General features: G+C 34.7%; 1 pseudogene across 1 annotated transcript; it reads right to left on the reverse strand.

Moving 5' to 3' along the window:
* Positions 1-2,835: 2,835 nt before the first annotated feature.
* LOC144545950 (ABC transporter G family member 41-like) lies at positions 2,836-16,272 on the reverse strand (annotated as a pseudogene). Its single transcript, XR_013508646.1, has 24 exons — positions 15,593-16,272; positions 12,384-12,507; positions 11,893-11,978; positions 11,387-11,471; positions 11,047-11,206; positions 10,876-10,952; positions 10,710-10,756; positions 10,521-10,611; positions 9,271-9,572; positions 8,915-9,092; positions 7,619-8,036; positions 7,280-7,440; positions 6,957-7,060; positions 6,637-6,790; positions 6,284-6,391; positions 6,078-6,151; positions 5,598-5,930; positions 5,208-5,498; positions 5,013-5,096; positions 4,803-4,936; positions 4,073-4,300; positions 3,798-3,974; positions 3,398-3,647; positions 2,836-3,237 (listed from the first exon to the last, which is right to left on the reverse strand). The product of XR_013508646.1 is annotated as an ABC transporter G family member 41-like (transcript).
* Between the last annotated feature and the right edge of the window lie 247 nt (positions 16,273-16,519).

A 16,519-nucleotide genomic window follows, 5' to 3' on the forward strand; every position in this document is an offset into this window, starting at 1 on the left:
TACCACATGCTCCTTTAAATTGTCTGTATCAATTTACAATTTTTTTAAAATCTCTATACCCAAAGTGTACAAGTATATTATTATTTGCCCATCATGTGCTGAAATTTTTTTGATGAGTAGAAATTGTTTTTGTCACATCAGATTACAAATTTATAATCAATAATTAAGATTACTTTTTCAATGCTGTAATATGCAAATTTCAAAAATGGAAAAATGTACACAAAATATTTTCATCTGTACTGCATATTAGGTATAAAAGGTCAAAATCATGTTTTTTTTTTTCACTATTTTAGAATATCCAAACAAAAATAGATTCATAAACACATGCATCACCATTTTTATTTATCATTTGATTGTCATTAATTAAATTGCGAAATATATATATATATATATATATATATAGAGTTAGGCTGGCGTGCTATGGATAGCATAGTGGCCTCTATGCTACGGCTCAATATTCGAGTTTTCAAAATCCAAACGGTCGATCCGAACCGTTCATCTTATTCTCGATATTAATATCTGCTTGGAGACCAAATTTTACATTTTTCTGAATTTTTTTACTATTTATTAAGTATTTTACAAAATTGTTGATCCAACGGTGGCTGCACAAAACAGTAAAACCGTTGGATTAGCGTTTTTCAAGGTGTTATATAATATATTAAAATACTCTATTTCAATTTCAAATATTAATAAACATAAATATTGTAAACATATGAATTTTTTTATTTAAAATATTTTATCAAAAACACAAATTTTATCTAAAAATTAATACAATAAACACCAATTAATGTAAAAAGTAAGAATAGAGGAAATGCCACTCATCTGGACAACATGAATTGAGCTCACTATTTATTAATCACACTTATCAAGGAACTTCATTACAAGTGGTGAAAATTTTTAAATGCGTTAACAACTGCTGTTCAAAATCAGCACTTAGATGGACTTGTGATTCTTGTATATATATAATTAATTTAATTTAGTATTTGTCAAGTTATATTAATATGCTAGGTTTTTGTTTGTGGAGTACAGTATTTGCTGGAAACAATGTTGGTAAGATGTGCTAATTTTTTGAATTTGAATAATTTGAACGTAAGAAATTTTTGAAATTGAGTAACAATTTTTTTTGGTAAATTAGTTTTGATATATAATTTTTTTAGATTACTTGTATCAAAATTAAATAGGTGTTCTCAAAATATATTAACAATTTATATTTGATTTTTTTCAAAATTTGTGAACAATATAAGATATTTTGAAATAGTAAAATTAAATATCAAGTTAAAATCAGTTTTCTCCAATAACTTATATGTAAACATCTCTTCCTTTTTTTGTTTAGTATTTTCATAATTAGAGTAAAAAAAATTAGGTAACTTTCAATATTTTTTTAATTAAAATAGCAACTATTTGGATAAAAACTAAAAGAGTATTTTATCTCTTCAAAAACTCTGCTATATATTAAACTAATATATAGGTCATGTAATTAATTCAACCAACATATAAAAAAAATAATATTCTAACATATCATACAAAAAACATGTAAGAACGTACATTTTTGAGCTCAATTTACATTCACACACTAATTTAATATGACTAGCAAACTTATTTTCTGTTTTTTTTTTCCCTTAACATTATCACATGTGAGACTAAGGTTATTTATATATTACATGATTTATTATTAAGAATGAAAACTATGTTTTGATCAATTAATATAATATATTGAAATACTAACTGGACTATATTTTACTATTTTATGTGCAGGGATGTGTGCATGAATAATTTTTCGATCCAATTAAACACAAATATATTTACCATTAATAATTTATAATTATAAATTCTTATAAATGCATATATCTATACGATCTACATTGATTAAATTGTGTCATGAAATAATATTAATGCACACTAAACATCAGTTATATATTTTCATAGATCATATGGTCAAATATTGAAACTCATTTTATTAAAAACAATGAAACGAACATTTTGATTGAAATGGGGTTATGCCGCTACCACATTAGACCGTCAAAACATGTGTGGGCCATGGAGCATGCGAGAACGAGTGAAACGGGTTCGTATGACATGTAAATAATTTTTTAACTTTCTTCTTAATAATGAGTCCGGTTAGTATAGGAGCGGGTGCAAAATTTTCATCAGGATAGAACAAAAAATTATCGAATCTAATTTAAATAGTTAATCGAATTGGATTCAAACCTATTAGATTGAAATTAATCCCAATTTTTTTTAATCAAAACAACATTAGCAATCGAATCCATTTTAAATGGCTAATAAAATTACAATTGGATTGCACCTTACTTAATTTCAAAACAAAGTGACTTGCACATACAAAAAGATTTTTATTTAGAGCTGCATTTGGGATTGATGAATATATTGATTACTTCACAATATTTAATCAATAAAGATTACTTCTTTTCAAACAGTAATATTTAAAATCTATATAATGAAAAAATGTACATAAATATGTTGCTCTTTTATTTTGACCATGTCTTTTTAACTAATTTAAAATATCAAAACCAAAATAGGTTAAAAAAAATACATGCCACAATATCCGTATTAAACAAAAAAATAGCAGAAAGATGATGAAACATTTTTATGTACCACACAATCAGAAACAAACATTTTGGGTATGTACACTAAATGCTCCACATAAACATTTCTTTGATCGATCAGTTGAATAATGAGGTTTATTATTGAAAATTCTCCATTTAAGTTGAATAAAAATTTCCAATTTTAAAATTATTTCAATTCACTTTCGACATTTGAAAGAAAGCAGATGCCAGTAAAAGCACGAGCACATGCATAAGAGAACAAGTCGGCAAGTCCTCAGCAAATTAATGATCTAACACTTCAAACATGTTTGCATGGATGTTGAAATAATTTTTTTTCCAGGATCTTGATCTCTGGCTTTGGTTTTAACCTTTACACAAAAACAATGTTATTGCAATAAAAACTGCCTTATCTTTTCTGGAAATTGATTCTCCCTATGAAATAAGCAAAAATGGTGGCGAAGATAATAGGATACAGTGCGAGAATTATGGCGACTAGCGGTAAACGGTCATGGCGGAACCCGAAATAATCTTCTAGAAACTGCACAACGGATTTCTCCTCTCCGAAGATAACGATTAGTTTGGAGACATCTCCATACTGCGATGTGAAGAGCGCATTCAGAGTCCAGGCCAATGGGCATGTGTAGTACATCCAAATCCACCATCCGGGAATTTGCTGCAGGGTAAACTTAATTAATTAATTTAAAACATTTATGTAGAGAACCATTCTTTCGACTAGCTCTCTATACAAGAGGTCATAAGTTTGAAACCCTGATGGCTTGACCCACGACTTTACTAAAAAAATATTTTTTATAGAGAGTTTGTTTGTTGCATACAGGGCCAGGAATGATAAAGCCAGACAAAAGGTTGAGGAGATTATAGAAAACTGCCTGAAGAATGATGGCAAGCTCGGCAGTGGGAGTAATGGCGGTGAGCATCATGCCGAAGTAAATCATGTACAGAATGGTGCAGAACATGCCGTAGAAGAACCACATGAATTTCCCGGCATTCCATTCGAAACCAATAGCCGGGTATGCTATGATCATGAACAGCACTACCTGGAACAACACATATGGTATCTCACTATCTCTATTGCAACCTGCAATATTAATTAATACCAACAGATATATGAATTTGTGCTTGATTCACTAAGCTATATATGTATTGTGCTAATTGAGTAAAAAAACAAAGGAAGACTGTAATATTTTCAGATGAAATTAAATGAAGATCAGGTTCCTAACCTGAGCAAAGGAGTAAGCCCAAGGAGAGTACATTCCTGCAAAGTTCTCTCTGTAGACAACGGTGCGTTCAACAGAAACAAAGGACATTGTTGACGAGCCATTTTTTGTTCCGGTGAACACTGTTGCACAGTACATGCAGCCCAATATATTGAATAAATCTTGTTGGTTATTTCTGAAAAAAGTGATACCAAAAGAATTTATAAACATTAAAGAAAAAAATGATCCTCATCCCCTATCTATTAGCCCTATCCTCTGAAAGATGAAACTTACATTTTGGCTCCATGGTTCCAAAACAATAGCCCAAGCACGATGGATATTGCGAACATGAACGTTATGCGACTCATGTTGTACTGAGGGCTTCTCCAATAGGATAAGGATTGCTTCCACAGGCAAGCCTTGAACTGCACCCAGAACTTTTGCGGGTAACGTGTCTCGAATCTGAGATCGCTCGACCTTGGTGAAGGTGTGCTTAGTTCTTTCACCTTAATCTCGTTCTCCCTTCAATATATATAAATGAAATCAAAATTAGAAAAATAAAATGATATAGGTTGCACTAGTTATTTTGGTCGAGAGTTACATGCATATGTCTGACATGATTTATGTTGTTGGAAAGAAATGTTGATATCTATACCAACCGATCAGAAATTTGAAAGTGGATACAATTAAAATTTTATCAGCACTGATAGGATCGATTTAATATTTGAGGCAACTAGTATATATTAATACTAGAGAGAGAATACTCTATAGCGGAAAATTTTAGATATATTATCAATATTCTCTTACCTTCTCACAATCAAAAGACTTGTTACATATTATATAGATTCATAGGAATTTTCTATCTATTATCATTAAATGACATTTAAATCTCTCATTAACCTTCTCTTTTTCCTAGATATGTTTTCTTTTTTAACTTCCCAAGACAATAACTATTACATTTGACCATTAATTAAGTTTATTATTTCTAACAAACACTTGGTCCTAAAAGGTCAGAAGAACTCACTTGTATTGATTTGATTCCTTGTATATATGTGCAAAATTTATTCCCAGATGCGCCTCAACAGATGGGGAGGTAACTTCTAGCATCCATGTAGCCGGATTATAGTTATCCCTGATTTTTGGTACTCCAGAAATACCCTGCAAACCTTTTTCTTATCATAATTAAGTTATTAGGTTCTATTTTTCAAAGTTTACTGAGCATCAGAAAACTTGCCTCAAAATATTCAATAACTTTACATGAGTGTAGACCCAGAGGCCCGGAATAGATCAATTCCCCACCCCTTTTCATCAAAATTAGCTGAGAGTTAAGGAAATGGAAAGAGTGAATAGTTGAGTCTGTTAGAACCAAGATGGTGCTTTTGTTTTTAATAAAATAAACTATGTTATCTCTGGATAGAACAAGTAGTACCTCATCAAAGGCTTCAAATATGTCGATGCTTGGCTGGTGGATAGTACAGACAACAGTTCGACCGGTTACAGCAACATTTTTAACCGCACGCATGACGATTGCAGCAGCACGGGCATCCAGACCAGATGTGGGCTCATCCATGAATATGACTGATGGATTGGACACCAACTCCACTGCTATAGTTAGCCTTTTCCTTTGTTCAGTCGAGAGACCGTTCAACCCCGGTAAGCCAACAAGTACATCTCTTATGGGATCAAGCTCTATTGTTTCAATTACTTCATTTACAAAATTCTACATAAACCAAGAAGACTTAATTTCCTTATTTTTTCCAATTACAATCAGTACATTTATCTGACTATATATGCTGTAAATTAAGAAGAAGGTGCTCACATGTCTAGTTTTAGCACTGATTTCTTCCGGTAGACGCAACCAAGCTGAATAAGCAACCGATTCCTCCACAGTAATTTGTGGAGAATGGATGTCCGTCTGTTCGCAATAACCTGATATTCTTGCAAAAGTTTCCTGCACCTTAGGATATCCATCAATTCTTATACGTCCCTCGATATAACCTCCAGTTTTTCTCCCAGAAAGAACATCTAATAAGGTTGTTTTTCCTGCTCCTGTAACCCCCATTAATGCCGAAAGAACACTTGGTCGAAATGCCCCCGTTATGTTGTGTAAAAGTTGGAGTCGTTTCTCTGCATAGCCTTGTACTCTCATTTCCTACATCATAATTTGATTGGCCCATAAATTTCTGCTTTTTTTGGTGCATCATCTCTGAAATCTAATTGACACTTGGAAACAATTTATAATATATACATATATGTATATAAAAGCAACCAATACATGAGTATTTCATAGCAAACTTACTGGAGGAACATCAACGTAGTAATTTAAATCCTGAAATGATATGACGAGGGGAATAAAAGGCAACACCATCCTCCCTGTGAAGAACAGTATTGTTGTTAGTTGTCATTTTCTCTGTCAAATAGGTTGTCGCCAATTTACAAAACCAATGATGCCAGAAAAAACAATCTTGCAATTCCTAGTAGTACTAGATAAAACACATTACATACCGGCCTCCTTGTGTTCTTGAGGGTTTGTTGCTGATGAATCGACCATCTTATGGCCTTGAAGTTGATGAAGCTTTTCACGAGATATAATCACCTTCGAAGCTCCATAAGCTAGGATATATGATCAATTGGTAAATAATTTAATTCAATACAAATTTCAATTGTCCTGTGCATGCGCCTTAATTAACTTAAATATTTACAAAGGCTAACTGCTAATTTTTGGTGTTATTGCAGTCCACTTGGGAAACTGTTAATTATCAACAGCTATGTAGCCATAGCAAGGAAAAATAAGGACTGGTTAATTATTCTCTTGAACTAAATAACTATGGATTTCCTGTGAACCCAAAGAGTCATACGTCTTTTGAAGGTCAAGGCAAGAGTGAACCCAATGTTGAACAAAAGGATGAAACCAATAAGGCCTCCAACTCCAATCCAGTAGTAATATCCAGTGTAGAACAACCCTCGACTTTTCAGCGTTTGTGTCCCAGTTGTTACATTTGATGATTGCATCTAGTTTGATGAGCAAAAGTATTAAAAAGGAAGAAAAAGAAAAAAAAAATCAGAAAATTAAGAAATGTAAAGGGCCGGCTATGCAAATAGATTTCTTTTTACTTATTTTACTTTAGCAAATAGATTTCTTTTTACTTATTTTACTTTAGCTGAGTTATGATACTACCTTTTGCCACCTCGGCGCAAGAAATTCATTTACAGCTAGACCAATCTCTGCATATGTCAAAGGTGAAACCCAAAATCCCCATTTCAGCCATTGCGGCATCGAAGCTGCAAAAGGATTCATAAATTAACAGTTTATCAAATCCATCCAAACAAGCTATCAACATACAGAACTCAAAACTTCTAACAAAAAGGGTACTTAAGATCTTCTAGTTAAAGTTAACTGGCATGATAAGTGCTAAGTGCTAAGTGCATGGTTCCGACTTCCGAGAGTATGATTTCTACGTTCATGTGCAGAGAAGAAATGAAACAGAAGCAATTGCTTACGGCGTGGGAGAACAAATCCTCCAAAATATAACGTAAGCACCAAAAGAAGAGAATATGCCTGAAGAGAAGCCACCACCATTTGGAAGTAGGAAGCAATGCATCGGAACATAGACAGAGATAGTGAATGTACAAAGAATAGTAACAGGAGTTGACAGAAGTACCTGATGTAATTTATTTTGTACAAAGGAAATTAGAACCATAAACAAAATTGCTGGCAAAGGTACTGTTATTTTTGCCCTTTGACTATAGTAAATCATTTTCGGTGAAGAGGTTGATGCTAATTCCATTGAAAAATTTGTAAACTGTTCAAAAAGAGAAGACGTGGCAAAGTGCATTTACCGTGATGCTTCAGGTGTAAATCCAATAAGAAAATAAGTAATGGTTGTCCATACCACTGATTCTAGCAAAGAGACTGGTATTTTCAGGAGAGATGCAGGTACTGAATAAGCCCAGGCTGGGTAAAAGAAGAGGTCCCTCTGCTTGTAGAAAATTGGTAGTCGTTTTATAGTCATTGCCACCTCAGAAGTGCCATTCACCATTAGTAATAGCAGTGTATAGAAGAGAGAACCCAAATAGTAATTGGAGTGTAGTGTATCAATCGCCATGCGCGTACGAAGAAATATTGTACCAGTGATCAGCGCAATGATACCCAGCTGAGTAGATTTGAATATGTAAACAAAGGAGTTCCTGCGCATGAGAAGCAGCTCTCTAGCAACGCATGCCTTGAACAACTCCCATTTTGAGATAGAGTATTTGCCATAGTAGGCAATATCGGCCGATACCGATCCGGATCGGCCGATACGTATCGGTATCGCCGAGTCCGATCCGATACCGAGCCGATACTGATGGTTTTTCTGTTTTTGGTCCGATTTATGCTGTTTTGGTCCGATTTATGCTGTTTTGGTCCAATACCCAACTACCACGTAGCAGTAAAAGATTTATATATGTTGCCAAGTACCCGTGATTAAATAGAACTCCATATAAAAAGGTTCAGAAATGGAGAAGGGATGTGAAATTGAGTAATATGCATCTACCACATGCATGCTGCCAACTAAACAGTAAATAAAAGTATAGAACACTGCCAACTATGCTACCTCAGGAATTGAACTAAGAGAAACACGATTTAAAAATATTAATGAACTAACAAGACGTCAAAATGTTAGTTCTTATGATGAGATGTCGAGTACATCAGGGTTTAGTGGGGGGTATAATCAGCCACCATATGCATATAGATATGAAGATGTTAACAATCCTTCATTTGGATCTACAATGTCTTCTTTTTTTAGTTCCGGACAACAATATCCCCATTTTTATTATAATACAGACAACGATGAAGTGATCCAGCCAGCATGACATAGTTTCTGGCAGTAAAAGAATATGTTTATAGTTTTAATGCTTGTATTATATTGTATTAGTGGATTATTTGATTGTAATCATTTATCTAAACATAAATTATTGAAAAATTAATTTTTATCATTTTTTTCCTATTTTTTTTAGTGTAAAACAAGCTTCTGGCAAAAAAGTCCGATTTTCCGATCCGAATCGGCCGATACCGGCCGATACGCCGATCCCGGATCGGTATCGGCCGGGGCCGATCCCGATCCCGATACCGATATTTCCTACTATGGTATTTGCTGAAGGAAAGAGAATGTTTGTGACACTGCAACTTGTCATATGGTTTCGCTAGCTCAACTGATAAACCCCATCCAGCCTTGTGTGATATGAATATCTTCACCAGTTCATCCACCTTTATGTACCTGTAAGCCTCGTTTGATCGGCTCCAGTATTGCTCTTGATCCATCTTGGATAGCACCTGATCCATTCCATTTTTTTTTTTTGAAAAATATCATGCTCTGACACAACCAAGTGTGCAACAACGTGTAAAAGACTGATTACCATGTTTGTAAGAATTTACGGTATTTGACAGGATTCATGAATGTTTTTTTAGTTTGCAATATATGTATTTATAGGATGATTTGTAAAATGAATACCTCTTGTAGGAAATCTGCAGCTCCTTTCCTTTCAGGGCATTTAAATCCACATTCCTCAAAAAAGTTCAAAATTTCGTCTCTGGGTCCGTGATACACGATTTTCCCCTCAGCCATCAATATGATATCATCAAACAGATTGTATGTTTCAGGTGATGGTTGGAGAAGCGATACAACTACAGTTGACTCTGCTATGTGGGCCAGCTGCTGAAGGCAGGAGACAATTTGGTATGTCGTGGAGCTGTCTAAGCCGGTTGATATTTCATCCATAAATAGAGCTTTTGAAGGCCCAATTATCATCTCTCCTGGTAAATAATTTGTATATTGCTATTTGATAAAACATACATGCTGGAATAATAAGGACATGAACCAATCAATCACCTAAAACCATAGAAGGAAAAACCGGCCATTCCAGAGAGGAATCGGCTGGAGCCAATCTGATTTCAAGCTGAGTTACCCGGATAGTGTTTTTTTCGTCCAAAGTTCGGCCGGAACGGTCCTATTCCGGTCAAATTTGGTCAGTACAGTCCTATTCCGGTCAAATTTCTGCCGAAACAGCCTGAATCTACTGAAACGATCCAATTCTAGCCAAATTCGGCCGAAACGCTAATACAACAATACCCAAAAAAAAATTTCCCCCAGCGGGAATCAAACTAGAGACCTCATGCTTATAAGCCAAACCTACTACCACCACACTACAGCTTTTGTTGTTGGGAACATCAATGCATTTTTATATAAGGTTGTATTTTTATATATATCTAGTCCATTCAAAAGATTGGCACATATTATTTTCAATTAGTCACCCGTCATTTGTACTGTATTAAATAGAGGAGTATTCAATTAATGTCACCCTTGTATTAATTGACTGGACAACAATATCTCCCTTTCTATCATAATACAAGCGACGATGAAGTGATTCAGCTAGTACAACAATATCTCCCGTCATTTTTAGTTTTAATGCTTGTATTATATTGTATTAGTGTATTATTTGATTGTAATCATTTGTCTAAACATAAATTATTGACTAATTATTTTTTATCAATTTTTTCCTAATTTTTTAGTGTAAAACAAGCTTCTGGTAAAAAAGTCTGATTTTCCGATCCGATTCGGCCGATTCCGACCAATTCACCTGATTCCGATTCCACGATCAAAAGACCGATCCCGATTCCAATTCCAATTTTTTCTTCTATGCCTAAAACATAATTATAACAAAAGGTACAAAAATGAAGAATGAGAAAGATTTGATAGATTACCTGTAGTCAGTCGTTTCCTCTCGCCGCCTGAGATGCCTCTTCTCATGGCATCACCAACAATTGTATCAGCGCATATGTCTAGCCCCATTATCTGATTATAGTATATTTTAAAAATATGTGGATTTAATTATGTTACTGGTATTTCATTTTCTTTTTCTCTACTTTTATTAACGTGAGCTTATTTATTACCTTCATGATATAGTCAAACTTCTTTCTAGCCCCTCCAAAGATATGGCCTGTATCAGAGAAGTTAAATTTTTGGAAAGTACTTGCTTTTGAAGCTTGTTATTTTTCTCTCTCTTTCCTTTTGATTTAATTCTAAAACCAAAAAGGCAAGTGATTTGTTCTTTTTTACCTTCATGTAAACATCGACATCGGGGTCCGGAGTAATTCCTTGGTCCTTCTCCCTTTGTATTACTTCTTTCACAATGTCTACATATTTTTGTTTCAGGAGGAAAATGATAGACTCACTCTTAGTGTAAAAAAAATCGTAATATATGAGCTTTGACATGGATTGTGTTATTACCGGCTCGGCTGCCAACACCTTGAAACCTTGCAGAGAAGTCCAAAACCTCTCTTACTGTCATTTCGGGAATATGAAGGTCATGCTGGCTAATATATGCCGATGTTTTCTCTGGTACAAACTCATCTAATCTGTATCCATTGTAGCTAATTTCCCCATTTACCTAAGCAAATAAATTATGTTTTATTGTGAAACAGTAAAGTAAGCCAAGTGATGGTGGGGTGCTATTTGCAAATGGTCAAAACTCAAAAATACTATTGCAAAAAAAGTGTCAGGTTCTATTTATTATTTGTCAAATAAATAATGTTTATTAGAAATTTGCAAGCTAAGAGGATGTAGGAACCTTGAGAGATTTGTCTAGCTTTCCAGAAAGAGCTCGCAAGAAAGTTGATTTGCCACATCCAGGAGATCCAAGCAACAAAGTGATCCTATATTTAATTTCTTGATCAACTAATAACTAATTATTGTATGGCTTAATTAGTTTATGAGTGAGGCTATTGATATTTTTCAAAGCACGGGTCGATCCATGATATGGATTTATATCTTTGTTTCCAAAGTCCAAACAGTCGATCCAAACTGCTCAATATGATCTCTATATAAATATGTACTTGGAGATCAAAATTTTATATTTTTAAAATTGGTTTACTATTGTTTTAGACAAGTAGAAAATCACTTGATGTAAAAATTATGGAAATAAGTGATTTTCTACCTACCTAATAAAATAGTAAAATAATTCCAAAATATATAAAATTTGGTCACTTTTTACATTTTCATATGAAGATCATATTGAACAGTTTAGATTGACTATTTGATTTTTAAATTGAGAAATTAATTAATTAATTAACTTGCCTGGCCGGCTTAATGACTCCACTGACGTCATTCAAAATGCGAATTGTTGTTTGTCGATGATTCAATCCAGGCAACCTTCTAACACCCTATATATATATAAATATACACACACACACCCACATAATTCAAACGGAATATATAAAATTTATGTGTGCCAAAATACTACAGGACTCCTCATATACATGTAACTGAACCTGTAGGTACAGAGGCCAAGAGGCAAAAATTGCCATTATGGCCATCTGTGGGGATGTAAGCTACAGCGGCATGATAGATCATGCTAATGAGAGATGTGACTGTTAATCATCAATTATTTTTGTAAGAAAATATAGGAAACATGCATATATCTGTTGGGATGTAAGCTACAGCTAGTGGCAGTAGAACGATCAACCGATACATTAATTCGAAGTACGTAGTGAGTGGATGTGACTGTTAATATTCAATTATTTTTGTAAGAAAATATAGAAAATATGCATATATATATACACACTTACCGAGATCATGCTCATGAGAGAGTTCCATAATGTGGGTAAAGGTGTCCCTTGCACCACCTCGCACTCGGCTTCCACACTCAGATTCTTGTATCTCACCTCTATTGTTGGTTGCTTCATATGTACTCTGTCGATGACAATTATTAATGAGTTTTAGTTTTAATGCCTTATTTCATATTATTTATAAGAAACATATATAATAATTAAGTTTTAGTTTTAGGTATTACAGGACCCACAGACGGGCTTCTTCAAAAACAGACAAATCACGGAGGGATTTATCTATGCGCAACACACCTTGCATCACACATACCAACAGAACATACCATTAGCAATATTTAAAGCCGACATACGCAAGGCGTTTGACACTGTCAGTTGGGAATACATGCTGAAAGTTATGCAAAATCTGAACTTCCCAAGTGCATGATTGACTTGGATAAGAAACCTAGTACTTTCGGGCACTTCACAAACTCTTATTAATGCCCTATTAGGGAAAAAGTTAATACTCAAACGAGGAGTGAGACAAGGAGACCCGATATCCCCTTACCTCTTCATCATATCCATGGATTTCCTAAGCAGATGGTTCCAAAGGTTGAGAGACACGGGAGCCATATGCTTGCCATTTCCAGGTATGAAACCTTGCTTACTCTATGCAGATGATGCATTATTTTTCCTTAAACCAGACTTGAGACACATGCAGATATTGAAGATTGCTTTTACCGCATTCCACCAAATATCGGGTCTGGAGGTCAATTTCCAAAAATCCGAACTACTGCTCTCAAGAGGAACACAACAGCTAGGTCAACACTTAGCCGCAAGCATGGGATGTCACTTAGGACAGTTCCCCTTTACTTACCTTGGGTTGCCACTTTCAAACAGAAGGCTAAACAAGACATCATACTCGCCACTGATTGAAAAATTCAGTAAAAGATTGACTGGATGGTCAGCCAAATTCCTTTCAATTGCGGGACGGCTAACTTTGCTCAACTCGGTATTGTCGGCTCTACCGACCTATTACATGGCGTGCTTCAGACTACCAAAAGGAACAATAAACCAAATCGACAAGATAAGAAGACACTTCTTATGGCATGGAGTAACACAAAATCAAAGGAAACTAAATTTGGCAAATTGGGATTTGGTGTGTATGCCAAAGAAATTAGGAGGATTGGGCGTCAAAGACCTGCATGTTTTCAACCAAGCGATGCTCATTAAATGGTGCTGGCAATGGGCAACAAGTGACCCCAAACTCTGGAAGTCAATCTTCAATGCAACAACAAACACTAACCAAATAATACCCATATCAGACTTCTTCTCACAAACACTCAATGAGGCATCAGCTTTCTTCAAAATTTCGACAGAAATGCAACCACAGAATGGAACCCGAGTTAAATTCTGGAACCATGACTGGGGAAGAGGAGTCCTAAAATTCAGGTTTGAAATACTATTCACATACACACTAAATGAGAATGTCACACTAGCAGAGACGTCAGAAATGACACAAATACAACAACTGTTTAGATCAAATATGTCACCGGAGGCACACGAACAATTAACAATGTTGCAACAGGCCATGGAAACAAACCCGGTAACTATTACATCCGAACCTGATAGTGTAATATGGAAATGGGACCAAAATGGAAAATTCACGGTCAAATCAGCTTATTGGAATATCAGAAACGGACCAATGTTCAAAACAAAAATACAGAGAATCTGGAAACTCAGAGTGCCCCCTAGAATTATTGTATTTGCATGGTTCATGTGTCTCAATAGGCTACTCACAATAGACAATCTGAAAAAGAGAGGCTGGGAATTAGTAAACAGGTGCGAGATGTGTAAAAGACAATGCGAGACGGTGAGACACTTATTCAATTCGTGCCAAACCACCCTAGCAATATATCGGCAGACAGCAGTGCAAACTGGACTGGTACAGGGAATATCGGTACATACGCAGGCACTGTTCCAACGAACACACAACAGGAAAACAAAGGAGATAATGATAATATCAAGGTTTGTGGTGTGGCGAGAAAGATGTAGCCGTATATTCAGAGGAACATGCAAAGATGTAAATGGTCTGGCAAGGGAAATCCAAGAGGAATACAACGCGGCGGTGCGAACAGCAAGAACATTAAGGCAACAGACGCAATAAAATCAACTTCATAGAATACTGGCACTTGACTCAGTATTGAACTTCTTTTAAAATTTTATCTCCTTTTACTTACTGTTTAGGGATCTTTCACTTATCTTTGTTTTTTCTTTTTATCGTTTTCTCTCTTTAGGCTCAAGCATCTGAGCTGGCTTTGTTTTTATTTTTATTGGGTTCAAAACTCTTGTAACCTTGTTTGATTCAATTAAAGGAGGGCTTGACCCTCGTTTCTGTCTCAAAAAAAAAGGTATTACAGGACCATTTCGCATATAGGTGTCAAGTCATTTGGAGTTCCCTACAAAGATTTATAGCTATTTTAGTGAACGGTTGTCAGAATCTACTATGTTGTTTCGAATTCTCTTTTTTCTTTTAATGTTGTACAAATTTCTAGAGTTTTCTTGTAATGTTTAGAATTATAAAAGTAGTATTCTTCTGTCATGTAAGAAAATATTAAGAGTTAATAATATAAAGAAGTTTGTTTGTTATTCACTACTCTCCACCTATCAAAAAGTGTTGTATCCACAATTTGTTTTTAATACATTTTAGTTCAAGTTCTCGAAATTCTAATTTTTCAGATTTTGTGCATATACCAAAACTGACAACCTCTGTCAAGAATTAAAAAAAAAAAAAGATTTTGTTTATATACAGTGAGGAAGAGATGAGAGAGAAGAGTGGAGTATTCTAAATGAAAGGGTATATTTATCAATAGAATTTTTAAAATAACTAAAGAAAAGATTAAATAAATAAAAGGGGATAGAAGAAAAATTGTCAAGTTTTTACTGAAAAATTGTGGGATACGACCCAATCACAAAACCATATTTTCGGAAAATGAAAGCAGCCTTGGCCCAAATTGTGAGAATTGGTCCGATTTGGATAAAAACTAGACTGAATCGGTCCAATTAAACTGATTCAGCCTATTTTTACCACAAAACTCGCACACTCTGTAACTAGGACTTGAATCGGTCCCGGCCAATTCCGGTCCGACTCGGCTGATGTTACAAACCATGAGAAAAATGCTTGAAAACAAAACGAAATACATGATTTGGACACTTTGGAAGAGTAGATTGCGTACCGGTCAAGCCTGCTCCTTTGCTTCTGGAGGAACCTCAAATTGTCTTGCTCGATGTGCTTGATCTGTGTCTCGATGAAATGGTGCATCTCCACAGGTCCCAGTTGCCCCACATCCACCGGAACCCACACCTGTTTCTCTCCATTTCTCTTTCCCTCACCCTTTCCAATGTTGTTTTGGTCGTCAATGTGTTGGTGCTGGAAGAAGAGAGAGGTTCTGAGGCGGTCGTCTGTCGGAAGCCTCTCTATAGCCGCCCATTGTTGTTGCAGATCCTCGTCCGAGAATGACTGCCTTATGCTTCTCTCCATGCTATTAATACTAGCATTGCTATCATTCATAATGTCATCCTTTCCAAGCTTCATCTGGTGAATATCGCCACTATCCTCTTCCCTTTTTCTTTCCATTTATTTACTACACATTTTATAGCTTAAGTTTTAACAAATTGCAAGGGAGCGTTTGGGCAAAATAAATATTGAGTTTTGTTTCTCCAATTAGGTCGCTTGAAATATAAAATAAATTGTTGGAGTCATCAGAGGGGTTAGCAAGAAGTACTTTGTAAACTTGATTTATATATGAGGAGAGTTCAAATGCCTCCATTTTTTGTGCCTCCATTATGCTTCAAAAATTTAAATCTTAAAATTCAAAATAAAATCGTTGGATATAAACTACATTATTTTATCTATGCACGCGTAAAAAATTATGGCATTTCAACTTTGTTTTGGTTGTCATCTTGAGCTTGTAAAAATGTATACTAATATGGATAATTTCTAGATGTTGATTTTTCAACTTATTGATTCATATAAAAGCAAAATCAAAATGTGATAATTTTTTATGGACACAGAGAGAAAATAATATAGATCATATTTAATGGTTTTATTTTGATATTTAAGTTTTAAACTTTGAATTATTTAAGTTTTTAAAAATGGAGGC

The sequence above is a fragment of the Carex rostrata genome, chromosome 28 (assembly GCF_964058835.1).
Source record: "Carex rostrata chromosome 28, lpCarRost1.2, whole genome shotgun sequence".
Lineage (NCBI taxonomy): Eukaryota > Viridiplantae > Streptophyta > Magnoliopsida > Poales > Cyperaceae > Carex > Carex rostrata.